The following is a 14,036-nucleotide window of genomic DNA, read 5'->3' as shown; positions in this document are numbered from 1 at the left end:
ATGCATTTTTTTATTTTTTCCCTTTTTTGTGTTCCCATCCATGCATATGCAATGTTGCAGTACACATTAATATTATGTTTCATAGTATTCCCTGGTTTGTCTTACATAGTAGTATACACATTTCTTTTGTTGCAGAGCACATGTTGTATTTTTGTCTCGGACTTTTGTGTTCTGTGTGTTCTTTTTCAAGGATGCCTGATTGGTGTAGTGGTTCCAACTTCAAGCATAGATGGGGCGGTGTGAGGTTTAAGCGCACTATGCTTGAGTTCAAACCCAATCAAAAGCAATTCATCATAGATAATGGCTTTGAGTCTTTTCTGTCACTAAGCAATTTCAAGGTCCATAGTCAACTTGCAGAATGGATTATGCAAAAGATGAACCCAGAGATTTGTGAGTTTAGGTTCCGTGGCAAGGTTATCGTGTTTGATAAGTTGTTAGTACAGAAGATTACTGGGCTAAATGATGGCGATCTACCTGTTAAGCTTAGTGATGCCAACAGTGAAATTGTGAAAGAGATCAGGACCCTGTACCATCCATATTTTGTCAGCAATAGACTTGGTTACAGGCATGTGCGAGAAATTGTTGCTTTCTCTGCATGATGAAGAGAAGTTCTTGAGGACTTTCATTTTGTACTTGCTTGCCACCATCTTGTGTCCTGCCACCGGCAATTATGTGAATCTCGACAATTTGCATTCTTTGGTTGATGTCAAGATGTGGAGTCAGTATGATTGGTGCACACATGTGGCGAGCTGTTTGATGCGGGAAATCAGGAAATATCAGGGATTCTCTACTGAGCAACGAGATTCCATTTTTCAGATTGGAGAGTGCCTCCCCTTGCTTGTTGTAAGTTTTTTATTGTTTCACCCTGCTATATATATTTTTTATTGTTTCACTGTTGTGCTTGATCCAATATTTCAGCAAAATACATCCATTTGTCTCATTTAACATATATGTTTTGTTTCACACAACTGATGTCATATGTTTCAGTAAATAATCAGTCTAGCATGCTAATTACCTATGTATATGTTTCAGCAAAATATATCAATTGTTTCATATTACACATATGATCTGTTTCATGCAATGCTGCCATATGTTCCAGTTTATATTTTTTGGCCAATGTGCTCCTGCTAACTACCTATATCAAATGCCTTTTTTTAGATTGCTTACATGGATCATTTGCAAATGCCAACAACTGGACTGCATCTCCGCATCATTGACTACAGCACACCAAGATTTTGTCATGTCACTAATGAGGACTTTGAGTATGTTGCTGTTGTAGACCGTTGTAGGATGAACCTTGGCTATGTCACATATGGGTCTCGCCCGGTATGTTTCACAACTTTGAATGTTTCAGTATATATACATTCTGTGTTTCACCACTTACTAAGACTATGTTTCATCTTTTTATTTCTTCAGTTCCGTCCACGGAATGAGATCCCATATCTAGCCCAAGTCCATGCTGTTGTTGGTGGGTCTGAGGCTGAGAATGCTGGGGCTGTGTAACATCTTGAAAATTCCTGACAATAAAAATCACTAAAATTTCGAACTTTTTAAAACCTTCTGCATCATGCTGGATATTATGGTTGCTATTGCTTGCCAAACTATAAATTGTCACGATTGAAGATTAAGCTAAAGCTGTACAACTAAGAAGTAATTAGAATAAGATAATTATTATTAATCCTATAAATATTTGTGCACATGATAGCAAGCCAAATAAAACACAAGTCAATTATTAATTTCTATAATGTAAATTACAAATTGTATGTTAAATACTTGAACCATGTCGACAAGTGTCATGACATCTAAGTAACCACGAAATAGTCGCCATTACAATGATTCTATATATATATATATAGGAGTGTTCCACTGGAATAATTAAATTAAGAGTAAATTACACTAGCGGTCCTTAAACTTGTAACGAAGTTTCACTTAGGTCCACGAACTTGTAAAATGTATATCGAGATCCCTAAACTTGGTTTAATGTATCATCCTGGTCTAAAGACTCGTTTGACCGTGGTCTTGCCTATGTGGCAGGATACGTGGACGATGACATGGAATTTTTTTTTATTTTTTTCTCCCTTATTCCTTTTTTTTCTCCTCCCATCTTATCCTTTTTTTTTATCCACTTTGCCTCCTTCCTCTCCCTTCTGCCGCATTTTTCTCCACGCGAGGTGAGGAAGGAGAGAAAAGATGAGGAGAAAAAAAGGAAAAAGAAAATTTAGCCATGTCATAGTCCACGTGGCATGTCACATAGGTAAGACTACGATCAAACCAGGCTTTGGACCGGGATGATACATTAAACCAAGTTTAAAGATCTCGATGTGCATTTTGCAAGTTCGTGGACCTAAGTGAAACTTCGTTACAAGTTTAAGAACCGCTTGTGTAATTTACTCTTAAATTAATATTTATAACTTTCATCGAGTCTCTCATGGGATGGATTCACTCATGTGAAATAATTTGTCATGCAAATAAATTGAGCTTTATATATATAATACGTTTATGTGAGTGTTTAACTAAACATTTAGGTCAATATTATACCAAGTCTCAATTTACTTTTATGGAATAATAGATTAAACGTGTCCCTGTAAAATACATTGTTATACAAATAAACTCGACCAATGTGCTATTGTATTATTAAGGTCACATTAGAATATTTAATTAGTTTTTAAGAAATATCAAAGCCTAAAGTTTTATTGGATAATTTCTAGATAATCTAGTGGAAAGCAAATTCATTTGGGAACTAATGACTAACCACATAAACTTTCAAATCAAACATTTGAATTCCCCGAACCAAAATGTATGGATCACATCTCAAATCAAAATCCAATTCTAACTATTTTGTAGATTAGTCCTCCCTCTTTCTCTTTTCCTTTTCTTCCTTTTTCTTTCCTTCTTTTTTCTGTCGGTCACTGTTCATGGGCCATCATCTATTCGATCCGGTCCGCCGCTTCCTACCCGTGCGCCGCATCGCGTCCTGCCCGTGTGCCGCAACCGCTCCTCCGCACCATGCGCCGTGTTCCGTTTTCTCCGTGTGCGGCGCCTCTCTTCCGTGTGCTGCATCGCGCTGGACCCATGCCGCGCCCGCGCCCGCATCGTCCCTCCGTGTGCGCCACAATCACGACCCCATCGCACCGCTCCCTACGCCGTGCACCGCATCGTGTCCGTGCCGGTGCGTCATCCCCTTCGTGCCACACCAAACCTAGCCGCCTCTCCGCCAGCGCGTCCGGATTCCCTCCAGGAAACACGGCGCCTCGCGTCTTGTCGCGCCGTTGCCATCGCCATCACCCATCACCTCGCCACCAACGGATAACGGCCAGAACGCCAATTCGCGTGACCCCTAGCCCTAGCCAACTACCTTAGGACGGGAAAACCGCCCCCAGCAAGCCGCCGCTCCGCCACAGCTCCCATGTGCGCGCGTCCCATGGCCACGTCCGCCGCCTTATCCACAGCCAATTATGTCTCGGCGCCCCCCCTTTGTGTCCGGTGGGTAAAACGGATCCCTCTTCCCTAGCTAGCACTAGAACACCCAGTCCATAGGCTATAGAAGCAGTGATTAGGCCTTAGAACCTTAATGGAGAAGGAGGAGGGAAGACTTAGCCGCGTCAACCTCCCTAATTTAGGCCGTATAGGCAGCCATCGAATGTACCAGCTGCCGATCTTATCCTCCACGCCATCCTGGCTTATCCCCAAGCTAAGCCCTCATAAAAATCCCATCCTTCTCTGCCTCTTCCTCGGATACACATTTCGTCGAACACCTAGCATGCGTGCCGGCATCGTCTTCTCTACTCCACCACCGCGACATCGAGCATCGCCATTCTGCATTCCCTCAGTAATTCCTCGCTCCTGTGACTCCTTCTAGTCCCCTAGGAATTAAATCCCCCATCAACTTCGTCGATTAGGTCCATAGCAGTGCCAAGCCGAGCTCCAAAGCTCCACCCATGGAGGTCACCGTGGACATGCTATCCCGGGGGCTCTCCCTTCTATTTTACTGGAAAAACGGAACCCTCATGCGCCATAGATGCTCACGCTCTCACCAATTTGGTCGCAAACCATCCCGTTCGCCGTAGCTGCTTGCAGCCGAGCTCGGCCATGGCGTTGCCGTGCCGCAACGCTCGCCCCTGCCCCGCCTTGCGCCGCCGCCGCCGGTGGAGGGACGCTAGAGCTCCTCCGCACATCCCCTGGCCGCCGCCGTGCCGCCCCGGCCCCGTGCCCGTCGCGCCCAGCCGTGCCCTGGTGCTGCCTCCCGATGGCTGGAGGTTGAAGACGATAGAGAAGAAAGAGAGAGAGAGAGTTCCAACCGGGCCCACCTGTCATTTAACCGATGCAGTTTTGCATTGAAAAATAATTCGGTAGGATAAGGAGTAAACCCAGGGTCCCACTTGTCAGTTGGTACAAGGCTGTGAATATGTTTTGGATTAAAAATAAATCGTTTATGAACAGTAGCTTTTTACAATTTCTCGGATTAATTCAAATTTGAATATTTAAACTAGCATAACTTATTCATTTTAGCTCCGATTTGAGTGAAACTTGAACCTAAATTCATCTAAATTCATAAGCTTCCCAATGGTATATAACTCACTATTTAATAAAATATATTTATAATTATTAAATAATTAATATCACATGATTAGATAATGATTAAACTAAAAATGTGCTAGCAAATAAAAATTATCATTGTACAGTGAACTAGGTAGAGGAATATTTGTTGTTAACATGTTCTGTCACTATGGGAACCATGTGTAGCTATATGTATTAGTTCAATTTAAAGCGAAGATAGGAGATATTAGTATCATTTATTATTCCATGATTATATATAGTCAAGTTCATGATTTAGTCATTGTCTAAATAGAGGATTAACTTAATGAGTTTATAACTGAAAATCTAAGTACACACATATCAGTCCTTAGTTTGTCCATGAGGTATAATAACAGAGCTGGGTGTGATGGAATCAATCGAATGATAGATTTAACCAGTGCAATATCCTATATAGTAGTATATATATAATTTGGTTGACACCTATTATTTAATAGAACAATAAATAACTCATGTTTGGTAAATAATCCAATTAACATATTATTGAACTCGCATGTGCAGTACATCCATTTAACACATACACAGTAAGTCAATCACCTACTGTTGCACCTATTAAACTATGAATTGTTTGATAAACATCAAAGTAGGTAAAACACTAATTATAAATGTTGACCTCGTTACGAGACCACACAGACAAATAATCTGTACCTATAACCTCACAGATCTAACATATAGATCATGGATGATTATTAACCCTTTTATAATTTATAATGACAAGCAAAATATGATCGTAATTAAAATAATGCCCCATTGGTAAAATAATAATATAAATGATTCCCTGTGATTGCTTGTTGATCCTAATTAAATTAATCCATCCAACAACAGAAACTTTAGTATAAGACCATTTATCTGAATAGATGCACGAGTAGTCATATAACCCTCCCATAACCCTGTAGGTAGACTAAACCACATATTAGCAAAATGTGCATTTCATATACTGTGCTAGTTAGTACCAGTAGAGCCATAATGATAATATAAAATACTAAGAAGGCTTAGCCCATAAGCTTTCTTGTCTCATCAGCTGCTTGCATGCTATGTAATTTAGAGCCTAAGCTACCTCCATTTTCCTTACCTATATAAACAGTGCAGCCATAGTAGAGACTTTGTAGCACCTTACAATCCATTAGCAAACACAGTAATGTGAGCAACCCTAGGTACGACCCAACAATTATATTTTGTTTGTGCATATTGATTGTTGCTTGAATATTGGTTCCTCTCGCGTATTGTAGTTTTGGTGTATCGATTAGTCGTGAGGCAATGTATGCAGCTTCCAGGAGGTGAAGGTTGATCAAGATTATATCAAGAATAAGAAATATCCTGAGCAGGCAAGTCATCACCCCATCCCTTGAGCATGGTTGATCCCAATTGCGAAATTGCTTTGTTTACAAATAAAATTGCATGCAATGATGAATATCCTATTTGTTATTATGCCATGCCTTTGATTATTGCTTATCTCATTATTCCCTTGTACCCATAATTACGTATGAGTCCCTAGTCACTTATGACAAATGCTTAGTAATGCTAATTTAGATTCATGCATTCTCATATTTATCAAATGCTTTATGCTTGGGCAACTACCTTGGGGAAGGTAGTTGAGATACGGTATGTGGAGACATGAGCGCCACATTGCCATGACATTGATGAGATGATTTGTGAAAGAAAGTTAAAACTAAACAAATGTTTTCGACTGGGGTGGCTGGAGGACTTGGGTGGTGTCCGGTAAAGGCTAGTGCCGTCCCTGGTCAATTAAGGACCGAGCCATGAAGCTAAGCATGAAACGACTTCAGTACAACCGTACTTCTCGTATGGATATAGACCTAGCGGAGTAAATAGCCGAGCGGAGGCAGTATCCCTGCATAGTGGTTTTCTTGATGTGTGTGAGGCAGGGCCTACGGTGGGGCAGCCATTGGTAGGACCGCGAGGGGCGGGTGCCTACAGTGGTGTCGCCATTGATAGGACTGCCATGTGTAAACCTAAACTTAACTATAACTTAATGCATGTGTGAGTCTTCCCTTCCCGGGAGCGCCAGAACTCCTCTCACTGCTAGAAACCGTGTACGCCTAGAGTGCATGAGGACTCAAGTTCATGGAACGGGTACTGCCAAAGTGAGGTTGTTGAAAGGCTTTGCCGTGGCAAGTCTCATTCGTTGGGACGTAGGCTCATGTGTTGGGCAAGTCACGGAGTACGGGTAAAGTGCACATCCACTGCAGTGTGAGTAAACCAAATCTATTCGAATAGCCGTGCTCGCGGCTATTGAGCACCGGGACATGTATTACACTTGGCTAGACTCTAAATTCTTAAAATGATGGGTGGGATGATGCATGATGATTTTGTACTGGTGGATCAACTTCTTGGGAGGCGAGAAGGGGTAAACCCTAGAAAACCATGACGACCAGAAGCTATCCTTGGGAACACAATGGATGGTGGACAGAACCGTCGCTGTTTAATGAACAATGGAACTAAAACTTGAACAGTTTATGCTAGGTCTTAGGTTTGTGAAATGATATTTGAAAACTCAGCTTTACGCAAAGTAACCATAGCCACTCTTTGTAATACCCTTACATTACTGCATTTTGTGTGGTGGCTTGCTGAGTACTTTTGTACTCATTGTTGCTCTATATATATCTTTTAGCAGAGTGTTGAAGAGAAGCCCTTGTTAGTACGCTTGCGTACCTAACAAGATGACCGGAGTGCGGTTCCATTCTAGGTCTCGTTCCCTAGTCGACTGCTTGTGGCATGTCAACCAAGCCCTTGTATTATTTTTGTTTTCCGCTATTGTTCTCTGATAGTTGTCGGCCTGCCTGGCCCTAATGTAAGCATTTAACTCTTTTAGCCTGAATTCATTCGTGATATGTTGTGATTCGGCTATGTATGTGTGTACCAACTACTGATCTAGGGATTGGTACTGATAAACACAGAAGATTTCCGATTTCCAAAATTAGGGGTCAACAGGCTGCAAGGGCTGAGGATGTTCCAATTGGTGCTGGTCAAGATGGTGTAGGCATTGGAGCTGGTGTCGCCCAAGATGGTGTTGCTCAAGATTCTGCTTTATTGAATGAATGGATCAGGCTATCTGCCTCAAGCAGCTAAGGGACTACGGTAAAAATTTTCTTCACTTTTTCACTGACCCTCTTCTCTTATCTACATTTTTGCCTTTTTTTTCTTTTTTTTCTAACTTGCATCTAACTTGTTCCTCTCTTTGTTTCATTTTGTCTCAGTTTCCAACAAGCTTAAAATCTATTATTGAGAAGCACAGTGCCATGTGGCAGGATGAGTTTGTTTCAGCACTTGACAACTTCAAGAGGGACATGATTGATTTGCATGCAAAAAGAACATGTGATATGATTTCTGACATAAGCAAGGTGCTAGCTGATAGCAACACTGCAGTGGGCATTTCCGAGGCTGTTTCAAACCCACCAAGCACTGAGGGAGCAGCTGAGGCCGTTTCAAAACCATCAAGCATTGAGGGGGTAGCTGAGGCTACAGATTTTGACGGACCAAGCAAGGAAGCTTCAGGCGGTTCTGTGCCAAGCAGCCCAGCTGTTGATGATTATTTTTTTGCTTCCCGCTCTGATATCTCAAATCTAGATGATGCATGTGATGCACCGTCATTCAGACTCTTCAATGAATCTGATCCTGATTTCATTAGCACTCAGGACTTGGCTGCTGAGATGCTCTCCTTGCATGTTTCAAATGTTCCTCAGTCGGCAATGGATGGAAGGATACCTTCTCCATCACCTCAGTCACCTGTTTCCGCAAGGACATCTTCTGCAACTCCTTCACCCCCTGCAAAGACACCTTCTCCAGCCCCCCCTTCACCCACTGCAATAAAAACATCAACTTCAGTAGTACTCTCTCTAGCAACAGTAAGGGCAACATCCCTAGCTACAACTTCACCGCCACGTGCTACAAGCTCGCTACCTCTAGGTAAAATCACCACTTTTTTGTTCCTTCTCTCTCTCTATCTCTCTCTCTCATTTTTCTCGGTGTGGGTAAAGTAACTATGAACAACACCCCTACCCCCTCTTTAATGTTTTTTCCTCTATAGTAGGTGTTGGTAGTAGTGGTCCAAGCACCCATGAGAAGAAAAATAGGAAGAAAAGGGCGCGGAAAGGTGATTGTGATGTAGAGGCGAAGAAGTTGAAGACCACTTCTGAAATAAATGATGTGTACAAAAGATGTGTTGTTGATTCTGTGCCAAATAGGTCAAGGAAGGCAGATGCCAAAGAGTTGTAAGTGTTTTCACACTTTTCTTTTTGCAACACATTTGTTTCAACCTTTTTATTATTAATATGTTTCAGTGTAGGTTCCCCTGTTGTTTCATCAGTCACTATGACATGTCTCACTAAATGCAACACATTTGTTTCAGAACAGCTTTATCTGAATTTTTTCCCAACTTTTTTTTTTGGAAAAACAGGGCAACTCCATTCTTAAGGATTGGAGGATTCCATGTCTCACTTGAGTATTTCCGTGAAGCAATGAAACCTAGAGGAGAGTTGAACAACGAAGTTATGTCGTGTTGGATTGAGATGTTCAATGCAAACTGCGGGGAAGATTCTAAGATGAAATCAAGCATAAAAAATTTGTTTTCCCCCCTGGCTTGACGGTAACATGTTTTAACCACCCCCTTTTTATTACATCTGTTTTTGTTTTTGTTTTTTTGCTTTTAATTCAGTTGTTCCCTTTTTTTCCTTGGGATAAATTGATTTGCAATCCTGAGAAGTTTGTGTTTGAAAGCTGTGTAAAATGGGTGAAATCAATCAACAAGGAGCAAAAACTTCCTAAACTAGATCTGGTACCAGTTCTCCCATCCCTCTGATTTTTTACATGTTTCAGTTAGTCTGCTGATATGTTTCACAACATACTAATACAATGTTTCAGCTATTTTTAACACTATGTTTCAATGATCATTTATTTGTTTCGATTGTTAGTTTCACCATATGCTAACATATTGTTTCATTCATAGCTGTTCCTTGTTCCAGTTATCATTTAACATATGCTACTTTTTTTTTTTGCCTCCCACCCCATTAAGTTGTTCTTCCCAATTGTACGTGACAAGCATTGGGTGCTGACTTGCATCAACCTTTTGCGAGAACAAATAAATTACTTTGATTCAATCAAGAGGGATGATATTTCTCAGTGGTTCATAGAACCTGGTAAGATGTTCACTGGAACACCATGTGTTCCATTATAATTTTTTAACTGTTTCATTGAGTTTTAAGTTCTTTTTTTTTGTCCCAATTCCGATGTGCCGTGCAGGTCACAAATTTCACCAAGGTTGCAGTGGATGCTAAAATTCCAATCAAAGATATATCAAAGTTTCAAACTTGCTCTCCTCCACAGTATCCAGTACAAAGCAATTTGTATGTTTTGTTTCCAAATTGTTGTTTCATTTTTCTTTTTTTTTTGTGCACAAGTGTGTCATTTTAACTTATCACTTGCTTTTCCATGCACTAGGTTTGATCGCGGTTTCTTCAGCTTGAGATGCATTGAGAATTGGGATGGGAAAAACCTACAAGCATTCAATGAAGGGGACATGCCTAACTACCGGAAATTCGTGACACACATGATGGTTTCTTCGCATCTGGCTAAAGTTGACCATGATCAACTTCAAGCAAATTAGTGTAGGGGGCAGTCGTGTCACTGAAGTTGTAAAAATGGTAGAAAAATTAGTGCAAAATTGATGCTCTGGGTAGCTATGTATGGTCTGAATTTGTGCACTGAAGTGTGCTGTGTTTTCTATTTTTTGTTTGTGCACTGAAGTTGTGCTATCAAGTTGAACTGCTACTCTTTATATAATGTTGCATCTACTGTGAGATATTTGTTTCAGCCTGTTCTGAATGATTGTTTTCATAGTTCAAGATGTTCTTTTCAGAGTAAAACAATGTTTCACCTTCTAGTACTTATATGTTTCAGCTTGTTATCAATGATTGTTCCATAGTTCCAGATGTTCTGTTTCATAAGAAGCAATGTTTCACTTACTGTTTCATAATTGTTACAGTCTGTTCTTAATGATTGTTTCACAGCTCCACATGTTCTGTTCCATAAGAAGCAAATGTTTCACCTACTGTTATACAGTTATCTCACCCTACACTTAATGAATGTTTCACCAGCTCTACATATTCTTTTTCCACTGTAATCATTAGTGCTGAGATGTAATTTTTTTTTGGCATTCCCTTCTTTCCACTTAACAATCATTCACATAAATCATAAGAAAGACTCATTTCACATAATCATCCAACATTTTGCCCATATGTGAATTAAAAAAAATATGTCTGCTGCATCTCACAACATAATGTGGTTCACCTAACACAAGAAGATAGTTTCATATTGTAATATGGCAATTACCACTATATTTTCTAACAGTATAGGGCATCACATCTAAATCTACAGCTCTTGGAACTCTTTTTCTCAGAGTGTCAACTCCATCTCTTGCACCATTTTTTGGTTTAGTAGAGCGTCTCGCATGTTCGCTATCTTGAGATACGGGCATGTTGAAACATTGTGTGTCTTGTCGAAGCAATATGAGCATGAGCTCTTCTTTTTAGTCCTCCTCTTCTTGCTGCTTTTAGTTATTTGTTCCCCTATTGGCTTCATCCCGTGAGTTTTTTCTGCCGGCCTCCCTGTCCTTTTCTTGGTTGGTGGATTCTTAGCTGAACTTGATGAGTCTTGTTGACTAGGCAAAATACCTTGCTGATGTTGTGTCTCAACAGTGTGTGGTGTTGCAACCATTGCTTGTAGGTTCTAAATCCCAGCTGAAACAATCAAGTACTTTTCCTGATTAACACATGCATCTGAAGCAAGGCTTGTCATTGCCCTGCATAATGCGTTGAACCTCAGCTTGCTTGTTGTCGGGACTCCAATTGATGGTGCTGGACCATTGTACTCATCACATATTTGCAATGTCGCTTGCTCTGACCACCGTTTCAGCAAGTACTTACTTGGAATCTCATGGATGTTAAGGACAGCCATCACCCTCAAGATGTGTGAGCAAAGAAGTCCATCTCTTTCAAATTTGTGGCACGAGCAGGAGTAGGTTGAGTGTGCTGCATCAACTGTGACCCTATATTTTTTACCTGTTCTTTCTATGTCACTTGGCATAACATTATACATTATGTTGGGGACTTCTTGTGTTTTTTCTGCATCCAACCCTGTTGCTTTATATATTTCATACTGGAATTTGTCTGCAAACACACTTGTAGTGTAAAACTGCGATGCTTGTTTCTCAATCAGTGACATGCATAATTCAATGTTTCAACCCATTAATGTCAATTGTTCCACACTTGCATAGTTTATGTTACACAGTACATATATTATTTGTTTCATCAATTTTTCTAACTAAAGACAGAAAGAACATCTTTTTCAAATTGTTTCAAGACAGGCAGATCACATTACCTTGAATACATTCTAGGTTCTGTTGTCTCTGCTCTGTAGCCCTCCCTATCCTCTCTGTCAAGCCTTGTCTCAATTATGTGCTCATATTCTTTGACAAAGATCCACACCGAATCTTGCGGGTGTACAAATAATTTGAATAGCCCATTTAGACCTTTTGATCTCCCTGTCGTCTCAGTAAAAGGGAAAAAAACTTGTGTTAAAGTATACCGGAGCCCACATTTCTTTTGTTTCCCACAAGTTAATCAAAGTTTGGTTTCCGTGGAGGTCATATTCATCTAGCATTTTTTGCCATATATGATAGAAACTGATCTATTGTTTCAGAGTCATATATGCATCTATACAGAGCTTCACGGAAGCCTTTCTTTGAAGTATACACGGGCAGGAGTTGCTGATCTGCTTTTGTTGTCACGTGCCATAAGCAACATCTATGAATTATACCGGGGAACACATTTTTAATCGCTGCTCTCATTGCTTTATCTCGGTCTGTCATCACTGAACCTGGCTTCTGTCCATTCATTGCTCGCATCTATATTTCAAAGACCCATATGAATGTTTCAGTTGTTTCATCACAAATCAAAGCACATCCAAGCAATATTGTTTGCAGGTGGTTATTAATTCCAACAATGGGTGCAAATGACATGTTGTAATGGTTAGTCATAAAGGTAGTGTCAAAGAAGACACAGTCTTTATAGCTTTGATACAGTTTCCGTGTTCTACCATCCACCCAAAACAGCGCCTTCAACACGTTGTCTTCATCATATCTTGCAGCATAGAAGAAGGAGGGGTTATCTGCTTGAGTTTTCTGGAAATAATCAATAGTCATTGCAACATCTTTGAGTGAAACTTGTTGTCGCAGTTTTGGCCTCAAATTTGAGACATCTTTAGCAGTGAAAGTTAGATTCCTCACACCACCGAGCAAATCTCCTAACAACGCCAAAATATGCGATGTTGCAATGTTTCGATCATGCAAAGTCTTTAGAAATTCATAGTCTTCATTTGAGATGTGCCTATGAGATATGTAATATCTCCTTCTTCCAAGGCGCTTCACCATCGGATGAATGTGTTCTGGTTGGAAAGCAATGACTCTCCACTTGTTGTCCCTAAGCCCTACAGCCATATGAGCTTTGCAATCATACTTTGCAACCTTTGGTCGTTTCCTCTTCCCTTCCACCAGCAAGGGAGCCTTCTTTTTCTTACCTTTAAGCAGGGGCGGATTTTCCTTGTTCCCTTCAGAAATGAAGCTACTGCTACCAGCACGATCTTTTGTGGTATTTTCTGGCTTACGTGCATGAACACACTCAAATTCTCTCCTTATCAACTTCGGTTCATCATCATGATTGTTTCCATTTTCAGATACTTTACATTTCTTCGATGCTTTTTCCCCCCTATGATGCCTGGCTGTTTCTAGATGATGCAATTCTTGTTCCAAATCCTAGCTTATAAGCATAAGCGTTGTAAACATTTCTTGCCTCTTCCACTGTATCGAACTCCATTCCAATGTATGGAACAATTGGTGGGGAACAAACAACATCCTTTTCTTCTTCATCATTTTCAGATGCATCTTCATCCAATTGTTCATCAATTTCAACAGTCACAACAGCCACATCTGTGTTGTCAACGCTTTCGACATCCACAACCTAGTACACAAAAAAGTTTCACTAAGTTACATACTGTGTTTTCAAAGCAAAATATTCCCCCCTACATTTGCAATGTTTCAAATCCAAGGACAACTCACCAAGTCAGTTTCATGCCCAGTGGATTTGGATAATAGCACATCAAGGAAGCCACCAGATGAGCTTGGTGCTTGGACATCAATCTGTAACATTTTGTCTTGTTTCATTAACTTGTACAGTTATGTTTCAGCAAGTTAAGGATTATTGTTCAAGTCAAATTCCAGTCCAAATTTATACATAAGTTACAATTAAAAATAAGACATGAATATAAATGTTGCATGAGGGAAGACATTGTTTCACAGATCTATGCTTCAATTTTTTATTGAACTTTGTCAAAAAAAAAGTGAAACAAGCAAAACCCTAGAAATTTTTTAC

General features: G+C 40.3%; 1 pseudogene; it reads left to right on the top strand.

Annotated features, from left to right (window-relative positions):
* Window positions 1-191: 191 nt before the first annotated feature.
* LOC127778951 (uncharacterized) lies at window positions 192-10,422 on the top strand (annotated as a pseudogene).
* Window positions 10,423-14,036: the final 3,614 nt, after the last annotated feature.

The sequence above is a fragment of the Oryza glaberrima genome, chromosome 7 (genome assembly GCF_000147395.1).
Source record: "Oryza glaberrima chromosome 7, OglaRS2, whole genome shotgun sequence".
NCBI lineage: Eukaryota > Viridiplantae > Streptophyta > Magnoliopsida > Poales > Poaceae > Oryza > Oryza glaberrima.
The sequence above is the reverse complement of the archived record's forward strand: the minus strand, read 5'-3'. Positions and strand labels throughout refer to the sequence as shown.